Below are 21,470 nucleotides of genomic sequence, written 5' to 3'. Positions count from 1 at the left end.
GGGAGTGCAGAGAAGGTTCACCAGACTGATTCCTGGGATGTCAGGACTGTCTTATGAAGAAAGACTGGATAGACTTGGTTTATACTCTCTAGAATTTAGGAGATTGAGAGGGGATCTTATAGAAACTTATAAAATTCTTAAGGGGTTGGACAGGCTAGATGCATGAAGATTGCTCCCGATGTTGGGGAAGTCCAGGACAAGGGGTCACAGCTTAAGGATAAGGATAAGAACTTTTTTCACACAGAGTGGTGAATCTCTGGAACTCTCTGCCACAGAGGGTAGTCGAGGCCAGTTCATTGGCTATATTTAAGAGGGAGTTAGATGTGGCCCTTGTGGCTAAGGGGATCAGAGGGTATGGAGAGAAGGCAGGTACGGGATACTGAGTTGGATGATCAGCCATGATCATATTGAATGGCGGTGCAGGCTCAAAGGGCCGAATGGCCTACTCCTGCACCTAATTTCTATGTTTCTATGTTTCTATGAACCCCGACACCACACCTCACGAAATACAACACCTTGCACTTATCTGCATTAAACTCCATTCCTCAGCCCACTAGCCCAGCTGATCACATTGAATGGCGGTGCTGGCTCGAAGGGCCGAATGGCCTACTCCTGCACCTATTGTCTATTGATCAAGATCCAGCTGTAAGTTAGGATAACCACCTTCGCTATCTACAAACCGCCCACTTTAGTGTCATCTGCAGACTCGCTAATCATGCCATCCGCATTTGCAGCATTGTGCTGTGGAGGCCGAGAGGTCCATGAGATAGCACTTAGCACAGACAGATTCCTGACTTCATTAAAAGCAGTGTGCTTGAGACCTGGATGGATTGTAAATCACGCGGTACAAACGCAAGCCGAAAATTGATGGTGGTGAGGTGAGAAAATAAATCGCCGGGGAAATTACTGCACAGTTTGTGTCCTCGGTGGCCTGAACAGGGCAAGGATTTTCACTGCTTCTGCAGTTCCCCTTTGCACAGCCCCGTGACCAATTAACCTTCCCGAAGACAGATTCTACATTTAACTTCTTCTACACTTAAGTTCTAAATGAGCCTGACCTAGATTTCAGTCACCAAGGGAAGTTATTCACCAGATTAATATTCTACGATGTCTTGCAAGTTCATTTGTTTGACAACATTGAATTTTTTATTCCGAGCTGAAAAATGAGAGAAAAACGTGGTGATTTTGTGTAAGTGTCGACTTGCTCAAAAACATTTAGGCTTATTATTGGATGAAAGACTCATAGAAACATAGAAACATAGAAAATAGGTGCAGGAGTAGGCCATTCGGCCCTTCGAGCCTGCACCGCCATTCAATATGATCATGGCTGATCATCCAACTCAGTATCCCATCCCTGCTTTCTCTCCATACTCCCTGATCGCTTTAGCCACAAGGGCCACATCTAACTCCCTCTTAAATATCCAATGAACTGGCCTCAACTACCTTCTGTGGCAGAGAATTCCACAGATACACCACTCTCTGTGTAAAAAATGATTTTCTCATCTCGGTCCTAAAAGACTTCCCTCTTATCCTTAAACTGTGACCCCTAGTTCTGGACTTCCCCAACATTGGGAATAATCTTCCTGTATCTAGCCTGTACAACCCCTTAAGAATTTTGTAAGTTTCTATAAGATCCCCCCTCAATCTTCTGAATTCTAGCGTGCCGAGTCTATCCAGTCTTTCTTCATATGAAAGTCCTGCCATCCCAGGAATCAGTCTGGTGAACCTTCTCTGTACTCCCTCTATGGCAAGAATGCCTTTCCTCAGATTGGGTGACCAAAACTGTACGCAATACTCCAGGTGTGGTCTCACCAAGATCCTGTACAACTGCAGTAGAACCTCCCTGCTCTTATACTCAAATCCTTTTGCTATGAATGCTAACATACCATTTGCTTTCTTCACTGCCTGCTGCACCTGCATTCCTACTTTCAATGACTGGTGTACCATGACACCCAGGTCTCCCCTTTTCCTAATCGGCCACCATTCAGATAATAGTCTACTTTCCTGTTTTTGCCACCAAAGTGGATAACCTCACATTTATCCACATTATACTGCATCTGTCATGCATTTGCCCACTCACCCAACCTATCCAAGTCACCTTGCAGCCTCCGAGCATCCTCCTCACAGCTAACACTGCCCCCCAGCTTCGTGTCATCCGCAAACTTGGAGATGTTGCATTCAATTCCCTCATCCAGATCATTAATATATATTGTAAATAGCTGGGGTCCCAGCACTGAGCCTTGCGGTACCCCACTACTCACAGCCTGCCATTCTGAAAAGGACCCGTTTACTCCTACTCTTTGCTTCCTGTCTGCCAGCCAGTTCTCTATCCACATCAATACTGAGCCCCCAATGCCGTGTGCTTTAAGTTTGTATACTAATCTCTTACGTGGGACCTTGTCGAAAGCCTTCTGAAAGACCAGATATAACACATCCACTGGTTCTCCCTTATCCACTCTACTAGTTACGTCCTCGAAAAATTCTATAAGATTCGTCAGACATGATTTACCTTTCATAAATCCATGCTGACTTTGTCCAATGAATTCACCACCTTCCAAATGTGCTGCTATCCCATCTTTAATAACTGACTCCAGAATTTCCCCACCACCGATGTTAGACTAACTGGTCTGTAATTCCCCGTTTTCTCTCTCCCTCCCTTTTTAAAAAGTGGGGTTACATTAGCTACCCTCCAGTTCTCAGGAACTACTCCAGAATCTAAAGATTTTTGAAAAATTATCACTAATGCATCCACTATTTCTGCGGCTACTTCCTTAAGTACTCTGGGATGCAATTTATCTGGCCCTGGGGATTTATCGGCCATTAATCCATTCAATTTACCTAACACCACTTCCCGGCTAACCTGGATTTCACTCAGTTCCTCCATCTCATTTAACCCCCGGTCCCTTGCTATTTCCGGCAGATTATTTATGTCTTCCTTAGTGAAGACAGAACCAAAGTAGTTATTCAATTGGTCTGCCATGTCCTTGTTCCCCATGATCAATTCGCCTGTTTCTGACTGCAAGGGGCCTACATTTGTTTTAACTAATCTTTTCCTCTTCACATATCTATAAAAATGTTTGCAGTCAGTTTTTATGTTCCCTGCCAGTTTTCTTTCATAATCTATTTTCCCTTTCCTAATTAAGCCTTTTGTCCTCCTCTGCTGGACTCTGAATTTCTCCCAGTCCTCTGGAGGCTGCTTGTTCTGGCTAATTTGTACGCTTCATCTTTTGTTTTGATACTATCCCTGATTTCCCTTGTTATCCACGGATGCACTACCTTCCCTGATTTATTCTTTTGCCAAACTGGGATGAACAATTGTTGTAGTTCATCCATGCAGTTTTTAAATGCCTTTAATTGCATATCCACCGTCAACCCTTTAAGAATCATTTGCCAGTCTAGTTTGGCCAATTCACGTCTCATACCCTCAAAGTCACCTTTCTTTAAGTTCAGGACTCTTATTTCTGAATTAACAATGTCACTCTCCATCCTAATGATGAACTCCACCATATTATGGTCACTCTTGCCCAAGGGGCCACGCACAACAAGACTGCTAACTAACCCTTCCTCATTACTCAATACCCAGTCTAGAATAACCTGCTCTCTCGTTGGTTCATCTACATGTTGGTTTAGAAAACTATCCCGCATACATTCCAAGAAATCCTCTTCCTCAGCACCCCTGCCAATTTGATTCACCCAATCTATATGTAGATTGAAGTCACCCATTATAATTGTTTTACCTTTGTTGCACGCATTTCTAATTTTCTGTTTGATACCATCCCCTACTTCACTACTACTGTTAGGTGGCCGGTACACAACTCCCACTAGCGTTTTCTGCCCCTTAGTGTTTCACAGCTCTACCCATATCGATTCCACATCCTCCAAGCTAATGTCCTTCCTTTCTATTGCGTTAATCTCCTCTCTAACCAGCAACGCTACCCCGCCTCCTTTTCCTTTCTGTCTATCCCTCCTGAATATTGAATATCCCTGGATGTTCAGCTCCCAGCCTTGGTCACCCTGGAGTCATGTCTCCGTGATCCCAACTATATCATATTCATTAATAACTATCTGCACATTCAACTCATCCACCTTATTACGAATGCTCCTTGCATTAAGATACAAAGCCTTCAGGCTTGTTTTTACAACACTCTTACCCCTTATACAATTATGTTGAAAAGTGGCCCTTTTTGATTTTTGCCCTGGATTTGTCTGCGTGCCACTTTTACTTTTCACCTTGCTACCTATTGCTTCTACCCTCATTTTACACCCCTCTGCCTCTCTGCTCTTGCACCCATCCCCCTGCCACATTAGTTTAAATCCTCCCCGACAGCACTAGCAAACACTCCCCCAAGGACATTGGTTCCATTCCAGCCCAGGTGCAGACCGTCCTGTTTGTACTGGTCCCACCTCCCCCAGAACTGGTTCCAATGCCCTAGAAATTTGAATCCCTCCCCCTTGCACCATTTTTCAAGCCACGTATTAATCTGCAATATCCTCCTATTTCTACTCTGACTAGCCCGTGGCACTGGTAGTAATCCAGAAATTATTACCTTTGAGGTCCTACTTTTAAGTTTATCTCCCAGCTCCCTAAATTCACCTTGTAGGACCTCATCCCTATTTTTACCTATATCGTTGGTGCCAATATGCACCACGACAACTGGCTATTCACCCTCCCCCTCCAGAATGTTCTCCAGCCGTTCAGTGACATCCCTGACCCTTGCACCAGGGAGGCAACATACCATCCTGGAGTCTCGTTTGCGGCCGCAGAAACGCCTATCTATTCCCCTGACAATTGAATCCTCTATTACTATTGCCCTTCCACTCTTTTTTCTCCCCTCCTGTGCCGCAGAGCCACCCATGGTGCCATGAACTTGGCTGCTGCTGCCTTCCCCTGATGAGCCATCTCCCCCAACAGTATCCAAAATGGTATACCTGTTTAGGAGGGAGATGACCGCAGGGGACTCCTGCATTACCTGCCTACTGCTATGCTGGCTATTGGCCACCCGTTCCCTTTCTGTCCTCTTACCCTTTACCTGCGGTGTGACCAACTCACTGTACGTGCTATTCACGACTTTCTCAGCATCGTGAATGCTCCAGTATGAATCCAACCGCAGCTCCAATCGTTCAATGCGGTCTGCCAGGAGCTGCAGCTGGACACACTTCCTGCAAACGTAGTCACCAGGGACACCGACCATATCCCTGATTTCCCACATCTTTGCAGAAGACGGTGGAAATTTGGCATGTCTCCAACTTCTAACTTCCAATGCATCGTGGAAAGCATCCTATCAGCATGCATCACAACTTGGTTTGACAACTGCTCTGCCCAAAACAGCAAGAAATTGCAGAGAGTTGCTGAACAGCCCATCGCACAAACCAGCCTCCTGCACACCCACCCCCTCCCCCATCAACTCCAATACTTCATGCTGCCATGGGAAAGCAGCCAAATTAATGAAGGATCACTTACACCCCGGTCACCTCCATGACCTCTTACACCTCCATGAGAAGAATAGATCGGGTAGACGCACAGTCTCTTGCCCAGAGTAGGGGAATCAGGAACCAAAGGGCATAGTTTTATGGTGAGAGGGAAAAAGAGTTAATAGGAACCTGAGTAGTAACATTTTCACACACACAGGGTGGCAGGTGTATAGAATGAGAAATAGTATCGTTTAGAAGGTGGAGGTAGTTGAGGAGGGTAGTATCGGGACGACAGATGGCACAATGGGCTAAGTGTTCGGCTGGCAACCGGAAGGTAGCCGATTCGAATCCCGCTTGGAGTGCATACTGTCGTTGTGTCCTTGGGCAAGACACTTCACCCACCTTTGCCTGTGTGTGAATGTGTGTGAGTGATTGGTGGTGGTCGGAGGGGCCGTGGGTGCAGATTGGCAGCCACGCTTCCGTCAGTCTGCCCCAGGGCAGCTGTGGCTACAGAAGTAGCTTACCACCACCGAGTGTGACTGAGGAGTGAATGAATAATGCGATGTAAAGCGCCTTGAGTATTAGAAAGGCGCTATATAAATCCCATCCATTATTATTATTATTATTATTATTATTATCGCAACTTTTAAGAAACATTTGAATAGGTACATGGATAGAATGTAGATACAAAATGCTGGAGTAACTCAGCAGGACAGGCAGCATCTCTGGAGAAAAGGAATGGGTGGGATTTTCGGGTTGAGACCCTTCTTGGATAGGACAGGTTTAGAGGGATATGGGCCAAATGCAGGCATATGTGACTGGTGTAGATGGGGCATGTTGGTTGGTATGGGCAAGTTGGGCTGAAGGGCCTGTTTCCACACTGTATGTCTCTATGGCCCCGGTCGTTCTCTCTTCCCCCCTCTCGCACCGGGCAGAAGATAGGTACCATCAGACTCTTGAATGGACCTCTCATATGCTTGTGATGAATTTCCTAATCTTCCAATCAACCTGATTTCACTTTGCGCTTGTTTTATCTGTACTTTTTCTCTAATGCTGTAACACTAATTTATGCACTGTTTATTTTCTATGTTGCATTATCTGATGTATGGTATAATCATGCTGGATAGCACGCAAAACAACGTTTGTTTTTACTACATCTCAGTACATGACAATAAAAGTCCAACACCAATACTAATAAATCATTGGACGTGATGTCTGGGTAAATGACCAGAGATCTGAGTTTGAATCCAACTTGGCAGCATCAGAAATTCAAATAACTCAATAAAAATGGAATTAATGGCTTGCCTTAGCAATTGTGCAATGGTGTGAAAAGATTTGATTGTTGTACAAACTCATCTGGTTCACTAACGCACCTCAAGGTAGAACCTCATCCATTCGTGCTTTACCTTGCCAATCCAGATCAGTGGCTGCAGATCCAACCAGACCCACCAACAGAGTGGACTATGGAGAAAGGCACAGCAAGCCGTTCATTTCCAAAAGAGTTAACACATGTTGGTAATGCTAGCAATATCCACATCTTGCAAATAAAGAATTGAAAAAAATAATCTGCACAGTGGCATCGCTAGTAGAGCTGCTCTAGTAGAGCTGCTACCTTGCAGTGCCTGAGACCCAGGTTCAATCATGACTTTGGACGCTGACTGCGTGGAGTTTGCACGTTCTTCCTGTGACCATGTGGGTTTCTTCCAGGTGCTCCAGTTTCCTCCCGCATCCTAAAGACGTGCGGGTTTGTAGGTTAATTGGCCTCTATAAATGATCCTTAATGTGTCAAGAATGGATGTGAAAGCGGGAGAACATAGAACTAGTGTGAATGGGTGATCAATGGTTGGTGTAGTCTCAGTGAGCCGAAGGGTAGGCTGTATCTCTAAACTAAGTTAAACGTAAGTGGTCTAATGGCCTTCTCATGAGCCAATTTGTAGGTCTGTATTGCTTGTGAGCAGTGTGTTCTATTATCGTGAGGCTGCCGTGGAGAATGTGCTTTATTACTGTGTAGTATCTGGGAGAGTGCCAGTATTAGAGTGGTCACTATCCCTGCAGAAATGTCAGGAGTGACTACAAACAATAAAATGTTAATAGACTACAAAGCCTAGAATGGAAGCCATCCATCATGTTCACCTTGAGGCAGAGATAGAGCTTCACTTCATCCTCTCCGAAAATTGCAATGGCTTGAGTTCTGCAAGAACTTTTTAAGATGATATCCTGCACAGGCAGGGAGATCTTAAGATAAAAATTTTAAAAATGCTGGAAATACTCAGCAGGTCGGGCAGCATCTGTGGATGGAGAAACAGAATTAACATTTCGGGCCTGAGACTATTTGTCAGAACAGAGAGATGATTTGGGGACCAACAAGACAGCAAGAGGGCTAAAGGTTACCGCATACAATTTGTTTAACGCCTCCATTTCAACCTGATTGAAGTATATGAAATTATGAGAGGCTTAGATAGGGTAGATAGTCACAAGGTCTTTTCTCAGGGTTGAAATGTCAAATGTTAGAGGGCATAGCTTTCAGGTGAGAGGGGCAAGTTTAAAGAAAATGTGTTGGACATGCTGTTTTCTCGGAGGGTGGTGGAGGCAGGCATGATAGTGGTATTTAAAAGCCTTTTAGACAGGCACATGGATATGCAGGAAATGGAGGTATCATGTTCGGCGTGGACATTGTGGGCTGAAAGGCCTGTTTCTGTGCTGTACTGTTCGATGTTGTGGAGTTTTAAGTCGATACAGCATTCTCCACTATAATCACTGTTTAGCCCATGAGCAATTTATAGGTTTCCAAACTGGAGGCTTGTGATCAATTTTAAATAGGGAAAGGGATGATAGGGGGAGTCGATGAAGAGGGGGCAGGTGCAATGTCCAGGCCCAGTCACACCTTGCCCGCTAACCCAAGGGCCTGGTCATTAAATAAGGCAGCAAGGCACTTTAGTTTAAGTTTTCTTTAAAGATACAATGTGGAAACAGGCCCTTCAGCCCACCGAGTCAGTGCTGACCAGAGATCACCTCGTATACTAGCACCATCATACACACTCGGGGCAATTTACAGAGGCCAATTAACCTGCAAACCTGCACGCCTTTGGAATGTGGGAGGAAATCGGAGCACCCGGAGGAAACCCACGCAGTCACGGGGAGAATGTACAAGTTCCGTAAGGATAGCACCCGTAGTCAGGATCGAACCCGAGTCTCTGGCGCTATAAGGCGAAGACTCTACCGCTGCGCCACCGTGCCACCCCAAATTGTGGTGAGTGCCTGGAAGGCATTGCCTGGGGTGGTGGTGGAGGCAGATATGATTGAGGTATTTAAGAGACTTTTGGAAAGGCACTTGGATATGGAGGGATATGGATTATGTGCAGACAGATAAAAGTTGGTCAAGTTCGGCAAAGACATTGTGGGCCAAAGAGCATGTGCCGGTGCTGTACTGTCCTATGTTCCGTATTCCATGTCCTAATTTGAGTAACTAAACACAACCTGAGGTTGGGGCTCCAAGGATATGATGGTGTAATGGACCAGTTACTACTAGATCAGTAGCCAGAGTTCATGGCCAATGCTTTTCAGCTACAAGGTTGGATAAACTTGGATTGTTTGCTTTGGAATGTTAGACGTTGCGGGATGACTTGATGGAAGTATATAAAATTACAAGAGAGGCATAGATAGGGTAGACTGTCAGTACCTTTGCCCAAGTTGAAAATGTCTCATACTAGAGGGGAAGTGGGGGAAAGTTTAATGGAGATGTGTGGGGCAAGAGTGGTGGGGGCCTGGAAATCATTGCCAGAGGTGGTGGTGGAGGCAGATACAATAGTGATGTTTAAGAGGCTTTCAGATAGGCACATGGAGGTGCAGTGAATAGAGGAATATGGAATATGTACAGGCAGATGAGGTCAGTTTAACTTGGCATCATGTTTGGCACCGTTCCCATGCTGTACTGTTCTATGTTCCATGAAATATTGACTCTGTCATTCTCGCAGCGGGTACCTCTTCCCCCTCTGAGAATTCCCAGAATTTCTTGTTATTTTGTTTTGTTTCTGGTTTACCTTATTATCTTTGGAGCCAGTTGCCTGGATTGTCCTTGGCACCTGGCTGCCTGCATCTGCAACGCCTGTGAGTAGGCAAACGTTGAGTCTGGACTCGTGCTTTGCTGTGGAGCTTGACATGTCACTTCCAGGTGAGGTTTCACGACTGGTTGTTACCGCGGTTGCTGCCGCTGACACGAGATATTCTGCAGCATGAACAGTCCGCCCTCCTCTCAGTGCCAGCTGCGGTGAGATATCACCGACAACATCTCTGGCAAGTTTTCAATGACGTTTTATAACCCTGACCAATGTCAAACTTCAGTTGCACTTCAGCTAGTTTAGTTTAGATATACAGTGCGGTAACAGGCCCTTCGACCGCGTACACTAATGCCCCTGTCCCACTTAGGAAACCTGAACGGAAACCTCTGGAGACTTTGTGCCCCACCCAAGGTTTCCGTGCGGTTCCCGGAGGTTCCCGGAGGTTTTTGTCAGTCTCCCTACCTGCTTCCACTACCTGCAACCTCCGGCAACCATCTGCAACCTCCGGGAACCACACGGAAACCATGGATGGGGCGCAAAGTCTCCAGAGGTTTCCGTTCAGGTTTCCTAAGTGGGACAGGGGCATAACACTATCCTACACACACTAGGAATAATTTACACTTATACCAAGCCAATGAGCCATAAGCCTGTACGTCTTTGGAGTGTGTGAGGAAGCTCCAGCTGCCGGAAAAAATCCAGGTGGTTACAGGGAGTACGCACAAACTCCGTACAGACAGCACCCGTAATCAGAATTGAACCTGGGTCTCTGGTGCTGTAAGGCAGCAATTCTACCGCTGCACCTCTGTGTCACTAATGAAAAAGAACCACCTTAAGATGTCACAAGTGCTGTCGTATCTCAATGGGTCAGTCAGCATCTCTGGAGAACATGGATGGGTGGCGTTTTGGATTGGGACCCTTCTTCAGATTGATCAGTCTGAAGAAGGGTCCCGACCCGAAACGTCACCTATCCATGTTCTCCAGAGATGCTGCCTGACCCAGTGAGTTACTCCAGCACTTTGTGTCATTTTCTAAAATAAACCAGCTCTGCAATTCCTTGCTTGCACCATAAGATGTGCTGTCACAGAAGGTGTCCCAGTAAAGACCATGTCAACACCTGCATGTGTCAGTTGTCACCGAAGATAGACACAAAATGCTGGAGTAACTCAGCGGGTCAGGCAGCGTCTCTGGAGAAAAGGAACAGGTGAACTTTCGGGTCGAGACCCTTCTTTATTTGTTCCAATGTCAAGAGTACAAGTTGCACAGTGTGTGTCGAGTGTGCAGTTAGCTCAATTAAAATGACAATAGTTATTTGGAGTAGGGCCACCTCCTGCAGGGAATTTTAACCAATTGAACCTGCAGTGATTTCCATATCATTTTAGCAAACTTATGCATGAATTTTTCAGACCTAATTTGCAATGACGCATTTTTAGTTGTCGAAGATAATGGTTTTCAGGGTCACCATTATGAAAGGGTGAATTAGCAATAGTCCAACACGTACACAGTCAAATCTAGAAGCTGCATTTAGAGTTACAGGCCGCAACAAGGTTCATTCATAAGTTTCATGAGTCCTAGGAGCAGAAGCACGCCATTCGGCCCATCTTCTTCTCCACCATTCAACCATGGCTGACCCATCTTTCCCTCTCAACCCCATTCTCCTGCCTTTTTTCCATAACCCTTGACACCCTTACCAATCAAGTATCTGCCAATCTCCGCAATGACATCCTCCACAGCAGTCTGGGCTCGATGAGTGGAAGGGACTGTTTCCATGCTGTATCTCTAAAATTAAACAAAACCAAAGAAATGCCCCATTTGCATCCGCAGCAGCCGATACGGTGGCGCAGCGGTAGAGTTACAGTGAATGCAGCACCGGAGACCTGGGTTCGATCCTGACTACGGGTGCTGCCTGTACGAAGTTTGTACGTTCTCCCCGTGATTTCTCTCCGAGATATTCAGTTTCCTCCCATACTCCAAAGACGTACAGGTTTGTAGGTTAATTGGCTTGGTAATTTTTTTTTTAATTGTCTCTAGTGGGTGTAGGATAGTGTTAATGTGCGGGGATCGCTGGTCGGCGCGGACCCGGTGGGCTGAAGGACCTGTTTCCGTGCTGTATCTCTAAACTAAACTAAATCCATCCCCCTCATCCCACTGGTCTCCCAAATGCTCATCCTTATGTACGGGATGTCTCTAGATTGGTCGTTCATAAGCTGGAGAAGATATGTAACCTCAGCATGATTTACTGGGTACATTGAGCTTGGTACTGACGTCAATGTGTAGGGTGAACATGGGAAATTTGCCCATCGACCCCATCACTGATAAAATTAGGCCTGGTACAAACAAGAGATAGTCATACTGTGTGGAACCAGGCCCTTCGGCCCAAGTTGCCCTTGCATCTACACTAGTCCCACCTGCCTACCTTTGGTTATATTCCTCCAAACTTGTCCTATCCATGTACATGTCTAAATGTTTCTTAAATGTTGCGATAGTTCCTGCCTCAACCACCTCCTCCGGCAGCTCGTTCAATACACCCACAACCATTTGTATGAACACGGTACCCCTCAAGCTCCTATTAAATCTTTCCCTCCATACCTCCGGAAGTGGCGGCGCTGTGATACGGCTGCGGCTCGCCTGCAGTCTGTCTGTTTTTACTTTTTTGTGTTGTTTTTTTTGTCTAGTTTAGTAAATTTTTTGGTTATTAGGTGGTGTTATGTGTGTGTGGGGGGGGGGGGGTGAAACAGGGCTTTCTGTCTCTCCCTTCGGGGGAATGCGACTTTTTTGTCGTATCCCCCTTCTCTTCCCCCGTCTGAGCTGAGGCCTAATGGCGGAGCTGGCGGCCTCCAACCTGCGACCGACCTCGAGGGTCCGGAGGTAGAGCCAGCCAGGACTCACCAACGCGAGGCTGGCCGTCTTCGAGCTGTGGCGACGTCCGGGTAGCGGCACGACTCGGCGCTCCGGTGAGGGCGGACGGCGCGGGGCTGAGACACTCCCGTGCGGGCGGCACGGCTACCGGCTGGAAGGCGCTCCCGTGTGAGCGGCCTGGGTCCCCGGCTGGAAGGCGCTCCCGTGGGGGCAGCCCGGTGCGGGGCTGAGACGCTGCCGTGTGGGTGGCCTGGCTACCGGCTGGAAGGCGCTCCGGTGAGGGCGGACCGGCTCCCGGCTGGAAGGCGCTCCCGTGGGGGAAGCCCGGTGCGGGGCTGAGACGCTGCCATGTGGACGGCCCGGTGCGGGGCGGAGACGGTGCTCCGGCGGCTGAGGCGGCGTTCTGGCGGCGGCGACCTGGAGCTCCCGTTGCAACAGCTGCGTCCGCTGGACTGGAGGGCGGCAGCTTCGACCACCCCCGAGCCGCGGAGCTTGAACCGCGGGACTGATACCATCACCCGGTGGGGTATCGCCTCGGCGCAGAGGGAGAAGAGGAGGGAAGAGACAGTAACTCTATGACTTTTGCCTCCATCACAGTGAGGAGGTGTTTGGTGAACTCACTGTGGTGGATGTTAATTTGTGTTTATTGTGTTGTTATTATTCCATGTATGGCTGCAGGCAACAGCATTTCGTTCAGACCGAAAGGTCTGAATGACAATAAAGGAAATCTAATCTAATCTAATCTAATTAAACCTATATCTTCCGGTCCTCGATTCCCCTACCCTGGGCAAGAGACTCTGTGCATCTATGTACCTGATCTATTCCTCTCATGATTTTGTACCCAGGAGTAAAGGCCCTGTCCCACTTTCCCGAATTACTCACGAACTCTCCCGAGTTTTCCCCTTGATTCGAACTCGGGGAATGTCGGGTAATGTCCGTAGGAGTCCGTAGATGTTTCGTAGCGGCTCGTAATGCCAGCCGTAGGAACTCGGGGCATCAGGTAAGTTGGGACGTTTTTTCAACATGTTGAAAAATGTCCACGAGTAAAAAAAATAGCCACGAGTAACTACGAACGGCTATTACCGTAATTCTCCGAGTTCGAATCAAGGGGAGAACTCTGGAGAGTTTGTGAGTAACTCGGGAAAGTGGGACAGGGTCTTAAGAAGATTTTTTACTGCTGAACAATCTCTCTCTAATCCTGAAAAAATTATCTTAAAAGCTTAGTCCCAATCCCTCTGAGTAAAATAATAACGTTGATCTAATTGTTTTTAATCAGCTCCATTTACATTTTACCTCTTTCTAAATTCATCTGTATGTCCCAATATTTTATTTAATTCCTGAACATGATTTAAACCTAATTTATATTTCCTACTAAATGTATTGATTGGTTACTTTCATCCTCAATTGCCCTTGCAGCACAAGGAGGAGAAAAGTAACAATGGTCAGGCCATTCTGCCCAACTTGTCCATGCCGACCAGGACACCCCACCTAAACCATTTTCCCACAAGATAGACACAAAATGCTGGAGAAACTCAGCGGGTCAGGCAGCATCTCTGGAGAAAAGGAATAGGCGATGTTTTGGACTGCGACTCTTCTTCAGACTGAGAAGCAGTGGCCATGTTTGGCCCTTTCCTATCCATGTACCTGCCCAAATGTATTTTGAATGATGTAATGGTACCTGCTGTAATTACATCTAAATTGTTGAAGTAGATGACAAATAACAATGAGCTCAGCACTGATCCCCGAGGCTCACCACTAGTCAAGGAGGTAGTTAAGACAAGTACAGCCTTTTAAGCCTTCAGCTTAAAATAAATCTTTCCACCAAACCCTCTGCTTCCTATCATCAAGACCATTACCCAATGAACCAGCACTTGCTGGATTCCATACATTCTAACCTTCCATAGTGCCTAACATGCAGAACCTTATCAAAGGCCTTGCAGATGTTCATATAGACTATGTCTGCTGTGTGGCACTCAGGTCACTTCTCCAAAAACTCCAATCAAATTCCTGAGATGATCTTCCCTGCAGACCTTGAACACTTGTTTTCTCACTTTTAAAAACCTCCCTCTTGCCAGAAATCCTTTTGCCCCCAAACAACTTACTCTGATACACCTTTGCAAGCTCCTGCCTTATACTGTCAAAATCCCCCTTGTAACAATTTGAGAACTATAACATAGGGGCCAGTTGTGCCCTTTTCCTTAATTAATTTAAAACTCATTACTGGTGTCACTCCCCCACTGACGTCTCGGTCACTTGGCCTGCCTTCTTTCCAAAATGTACGTCAAGCTGTGCCCTCTCCTTGTAGAACACTTGATATATCGCCTGAACTTGCCTGAACACACTAAGCAAATTTCTCCCTATCTAAGCCATTGCACTCTAACTGTCCCAGTCTATATTAGTACAGTTAAAATCCCCGGCTATGGCAACCCTATTCTTGCAATTCTCTATAATCTCCTTGAATATTTATTCCTTGAATTCCCATGAACTACTTGGGGGCCTGCAGTACAATTTTAACAAGGTGAACATCCCACCCATAAAGAATCACAAGATGGTCCCTCAATAATATCACCTTGGACTAAGGCCGCGATGTTCTCCTTAATCACAAATGCAATACTCATTCCTTTCTTTCCTCCACTTCGATCCCACTTGTAGCATCTGTACTCAGGAACATAATCTGCCAGTCCAGACCCTCTCATAGCCTATAATGGCTATAATATCCCATTGTCCACTTACCTATCCATGTCCTAAGTTCATCCATCTCATCTGTCAGGCCTCTTGCATTGAAATGAATGCAATTGAATTCAACAGCCTTGCCATGCCCCTGCCTGTCTTATCTAGTGAGTTGGATGTCAAGGACTTCTTTATCAACTTCTATCCTCCCACCTGGCTCTGCTGTGGATCCCTCTCCCCAGTCAATTTAGTTGAAACTCTCCTTAACAGCACGAGCAAACCTTCCCGCTGGAACACTGTCTTCCCCATCATTTCAGGTGCAACCTGTCCCTCTTGTACAGGTGCTTTGTATCCCAGAAGAGGAAGAATCACTCCTATGTCATGTGAATAATGTCCTCCTTCTTGCAGGACATTTTCTTTCATTGAGCTTTAGTACATAGAGTACAGCGTGGAAACAGAGCCTTCAGCCCAACCTGTCCACGCCAACCAACATGCCTCATCTATACTAGTCGCACCTGCCTGCGTTTGTTCCATATCCCTCTAAGCCTCTCCTACCCATGTCCCTGTCCAATTGTTTCTTAAACGTCGCCATTGTACTTGTCTTAACTACCTCCTCGGGCAGCTCGATTTGTACACTCAACATCGTTTGTGCAAAAATGTTGTCCCTCAGACTCCTATTATATCTCCTTGTAAAATACATTGTGCTATGTACCCTATGTACTCCTCTCAAGCTGACTTGCTTCCCCTGCCTTGTGGGTTCTAGGGTGATGGACGGGGCTGATGAAGGACCTGTAGACTCCACCACGTGAGGCAGGAGATGATGGGTATAGCAGATGGTTGGGTAGTTTGTAGGGATGGTGCGCTGCTTCTGCCATTTCTGCTGGACTTCAGGACCCTCCAGGCGCGTGGACGTACGACTCGTGGAGCCAACACCACTCTGGGCAGTCTCTGCTTTAGCCCAAGTATTCCCTGATCAGCATAGCCTCGATGGGCCAAAGGGCCTGTTGCCACTCTGTATCTCCAAAGTCTAAAGTTTCAATCAAGCCTTGCACAGCTTGTTTTAGTTTAGAGATACAATGCGGAAACAGGCCCTTCAGCCCACCAGGTCCGTGCCGACCAGCGACCCCCAAACATTAACACTATCCTACACCCACTAGGGACAATTTTTACATTTACCAAGCCAATTAACCTACAAACCTGTACGTCTTTGGAGTGCGGGAGGAAACCGAAGATCCTGGAGAAAACCCACGCAGATCACAGGGAGAACGTACGAACTTCGTACAGACATCGCCCGTAATCAGGATCGAACCCGGGTCTCCGGCGCTGCATTCGCCGTTAGGCAGCAACTCTACCGCTGCACCACCGTGACCGCCCTACATTAGGTAGTGCAAAGAGTATGTTGCACTTCATTATGAAGGCTTTGAGAACTTTTTAAAAGTGAGAAAACAAGTGTTCACGGTCTGACAGAGCTCAGAACAGAGTGTCTACTTGGGACTCTGCTGAATAATTCACTACCTCATAACCATCTGTATAAAAATAAATTCACCCTGCTCGAACCCTAAATATCTCTTTGCTATTTCCTTCATTCTGCACCCAATGGCAATGCTGGAGAAGCCAGTCCTGTTACTTTGTTCAATCCCTCATTATTTCAGACTATACAAATTAATTTTTCCTCCAGCCCTTAACACTGCTTCCTCTACTTACCTTAGTATGAAATCCCAGACACTGCACAAGCCTCGCCTGACAGATCTCATATTTGATGCATATATTTGACTTGGCTTATTATTTATTTTTGGTAGGAACTTTTACTGAGACAATCCATCACATTTGATTATTTCCGTGTATGTTGGCATCTCTCTGATCGGCAAGTATCCCTAGCCGTCATAAATAATACTGTTATTACTTACGGCAACATGAGACATCGTCCGAGACGTCCAAGCCCTAGGGACTTTACTTGAGATGTCTGGCACCTGCATTGCCCCATCAAGAGCCATTGACTCCCTTGTCATCTCCTCTTCTCCCTCTCCCGTTGGGAGAAAGATACAAAGGCTTGAAATCAAATACCATTAGACTAAAGGACAGCTTCCTCCCCACTGTTATCATACTACTGAACGGTCCTCTCATATGCCAAGGGTGTACAACTCCCAACCCACCTCATTGCAGCTCTTGCACTTTTTTTATCTGCACTTTCTCTGTAACTGTAATACTGTATAATACTGTAACACCACATTCCACACTCTGGTGTTTTTCTTTTTGCACTCCCTGTTGTAGTTGTGTATGGGTTGATTTAGACTTTAGTGTTTAGAGATACAGTGTGGAGATGGGCCCTTCAGCCCATCGAGTCCGGGTCAACCAGCAATCAGCCTATACATTAGCACTATCCTGCACACTAGGGACAATTTACAATTTACAGAAGCCAATTAACCTACAAACCTGCAAGTCTTTTAAGTGTGGAAGGAAACCGGAGCTCCCAGAGAAACCCACGCGGTCACCAGGAGAACGTCCAAACCCTATACAGGATCGAACCCATGTCTCTGACGCTGTGAGGCAGCAACTCTGCTGTTCCCCCCATTCGTACTCCTACATAGTCTGATTTCACTGGATATCATGCATAAAGTTTTTTCTCTTCCTCAACAATTTCTCCTTTGAGAAATCACACTTAATCCAAGGCGTAGCTATGGGCACACGCATGAGCCCTAGCTATGCCTACCTCTTTGTAAGGTACGTTGAACAATCCCTGTTCCAGGCGTACACTGGCCCTATCCCCGAAATCTAACTCTGTTACATTGATGACTGCATCGGTACTACCTCCTGCACCCATGCAGAACTCATGGACTTCATCAACTTCACTACCAATTTTCATCCTGCACTCAATTTATTTGGACCATCTCCGACACCTCCCTCCCCTTTCTTGATCTCACGGACTCCATCACAAGAAATAGATTATTGACTGATGTCTATTACAAACCCACTGACACCCACAACTATCTCGACTACACTTCTTCCCACCCTGCTTCCTGCAAAAACTCTATCCCCTACTCCCAATTCCTCCGTCCACGCCGCATCTGCGCCCATGATGAGGTGTTCCACACTAGAACATCCGAGATGTCATCATTATTTAGGGAATGGAGGTTCCCCTATCCCATCATAGATTTGGCCCTCACCCGTGTCTCCTCGGTACCCCGCAGCCCTGCCCTTGGTCTCCCTCCCCCTAGTCACAACAGAGACAGAGTCCCCCTAGTCCTTACCTTCCACCCCATCAGCCGTCGCATACAACACATAATCCTCCGATATCTCCGCCACCTCCAATGGGATTCCACCACTAGCCACATTCACATCATCCACAATGAACAGATATATGATATTGGGAATAACGTTTGGTGCAAGATAAAGCCAGTAAAGTCCGACCAAAGTTAGACCGAGGGTCTCCAATGAGGTAAATTGTAGTTCAGGGCTGCTTTTCTAGTTGTTGATAGTTGGTTCAGTTGCCTGATAACAGCTGAGAAGAAACTGAAGGTGGACAAAAATGCTGGAGAAACTCAGCGGGTGCAGCAGCATCTATGGAGCGAAGGAAATAGGCGACGTTTCGGGCCGAAACCCTTCTTCAGACTGACCCTGAATCTGACCCTGAATCTGGAGGTGTGCGTTTTCACATTTCTATACCTCACTGATAGATCATAAGGAAAGGGATGAAAGCTAACTTCCGCTAAGCAGGGATGCAGGATGTTACAATCCAATCTTATTAAATGGTGCAGCAGCCTTGAGGGGCCGAATGTCCTCTTCCTGCTCCCACTATGTAATGCCCTCGGCTTCTAAACTCTGTCACCCTATGTTGAAATTGTCCAAGAGCACATTTATTTTCTAAAGGGTTGGACCTCTCTGAGACGTTTACCTCGGGAAGCTGGGCATCCCCGGGTATTGGGTATATTCAAGGCTGGGTCAAACATGAATGTGTGGACATCGGACAGGAGAGTGGAGTGAAGTATAGGATCAGCCATGACTTTCCAGATCGGTGAAGCTGCTCGAGAAGATGGACCCCAACATCTTGATTCATATTGTCACTTTAGACTTGTTAAGCCACACCTAATTGTTCCATGGGCACTAAAGTGTAGCTATCGAGAACTAAACCACCCCACAAAACACCAGGTACTGGAGGAACTCAGCAAGTTAGACAGCATATGTGGAGTAAACCGTGATTAGACAGCTACCTTGAAATTGTGCATTTGCTAAGTTAGTGTTTCCAACGAACAGCAGACGACTTTGTTTTGCTTCATTATTTCAGGTGAAGACCTTTCTTCAGACTGATTGTAGGAGGGGAGACAAAGCTGGAACAGAGAGGTGAGGGATGGACAAAGCACAAAGCTTGGCAAGTGATAGGTGGACACACAAGTTGGTTGAAGGAGGGTCTCGCGCGAGACGTCACCTATTCCTTTTCTCCAGAGATGCTGGCTAATCCGCTGAGCTACTCCAACTTATTCTGTCTGTCTCTGACTTAAACCAACATGGGCAGTTCCTCCCTACACAAGTGATAGGTGGATACAGGTGATGCGATGTGATTAGAAAATGGGTGGAGTAAGTGACAAAGGCTAGAGGGGAAAAGGAGGCAAAACGGTATCAGATAAAGAGGGAACTGGAGTAAAATGCAAAGCCAGAGGGCGTGATATGGGTGGGTGGGGGTGAGCAGGGGAAGAGGGATGGTACATTGGGAGAAATATGTGTGCACCATGGCGGAACACCAAGAGAGAGGGAGGGGAGGGTATTACTTGAAATTGAAGAATTCAATGTTCATACCATTGGGCTGTAAGCTACCCAAGTTAGACACAAAAAGTTGGAGTAACACAATGGATCAGACAGCATCTCTGGAGAAAAGGAATAGGTGATGTTTCTTGTCGAGACCCTTCTTCAGACTATGAGGTGCTGTTCTAGTTTGTGTGTGGCCTCAAATAGCCGACTTTCACGTTGTTTTGTGATAACTCATTTCATCAATGTTTACATCCCAAGATATCCAGTGTGGTTCTTGTAGTTAGCAAGCGTAAGGTTCACGAGGCAGCCACCATTCTTGACTCAGCTGCCGTTACAACACGATTATGTTTAATCTTCTGTGGATGCCACAGAGCATCAGGGACTGGCAGTGTGTACTGCGAATCAATGTCTTGCCTGACAGCTGCTGTTGGCACCAAAGTGAAACAATGAGGCAAAACAAAATCGTGTTCTGTAAATTGGAAACACTAACTAACCTGATGCACGATTTCAAGGCAGCTGTCTAATCACGGTTCACCCAGGCTTCATTTCAGAGGATATAACGTGAACTCAGAATCTCAATTAAATTCCTGTCCCTGCAATCTAATCTTGATATTATGTAAACAAGAATTTAATCTTCGAGAAAATGTACGTATCTAAATTCTGAAGGTTTAATTTCTTCGGCAACCAGCATAAGCAAGACTGTTGCATGACGTTGACTGATATATTGCTGCAACACCCAGGAGCAAAGAAGGCTGCAGAAAGTTGTGTACATTGCCCAGTCCATCACGGGCACTGCCCTCTCCATCATCGAAAGGATCCACAGAGGGCCCTGCCTCAAAAAGGCAGCCGATATCATCAAAGACCCACACCACCCTGGCCACGCTCTCGTCTCACTGCTACCACAGGTTGTTGGAACAGAATTAAGCCATTTGGCCCATCAAGTCTACTCTGCCATTCAATCATGGCTGATCTATCTTTCCATTCTCCTGCCTTCTCCCCATAACTGCTGACACCTTTACCATCCTTACCTGAAAACCGTAACCACCAGGTTCGAGAACAGGTTCAAGAATCAGGCTCTTGAACACTGCACAACACTAACCACCACCTCAGCAGCTACTGTTTTGGTCGCACTACAGATTTTGGTTTTGCGTTATTATGGTCAGGATCCCTGTCATTACTGTTTACTAATGTATTGTATTATTGATTATTGTATCAAATGATTTGTGTGTTTTTGTGTCTATGGGCTTGTAAAGCTGCAGCAAGAGAGATTTTCACTGTTCCATTACCGGTCCATATGACAATTAAACATATAGGAAGGAACTGCCGATGCTGGTTTAAACCGAAGTTAGACACACAATACTGGAGAAACTCAGCAGGACAGGCAGCACATCTGGAGAGAAGGTATGGGTGACATTTCGGGTCAGTCTGAAGAAGGGTCTCGACCAGAAACATCACCCATTCCTTCTCTCCAGAGATGCTGTCTGTCCCGCTGAGTTACTCCAGCATTTTGTGCCTATTGACAATTAAATGTGTTTTACTGCTGACTCTTTTACAGTTCTCCTTGCCTGCTTCAATTTCACCAATGTTGTAAGCTTCCAAATCTGAGAGGTCCCCCTGTGTTGGGTTCTCTGCACTTCCTTCTCCCCTCCAAATTCTTGGGATCATGATTCATTGTGTTGTCATTCACTTGTGTTATTTCAAATTGTGAATGAAAATTACATGTTCCCAATC

This window comes from Amblyraja radiata, chromosome 31 (assembly GCF_010909765.2).
Source record: "Amblyraja radiata isolate CabotCenter1 chromosome 31, sAmbRad1.1.pri, whole genome shotgun sequence".
Classification (NCBI taxonomy): domain Eukaryota; kingdom Metazoa; phylum Chordata; class Chondrichthyes; order Rajiformes; family Rajidae; genus Amblyraja; species Amblyraja radiata.
The sequence above is the reverse complement of the archived record's forward strand: the minus strand, read 5'-3'. Positions refer to the sequence as shown.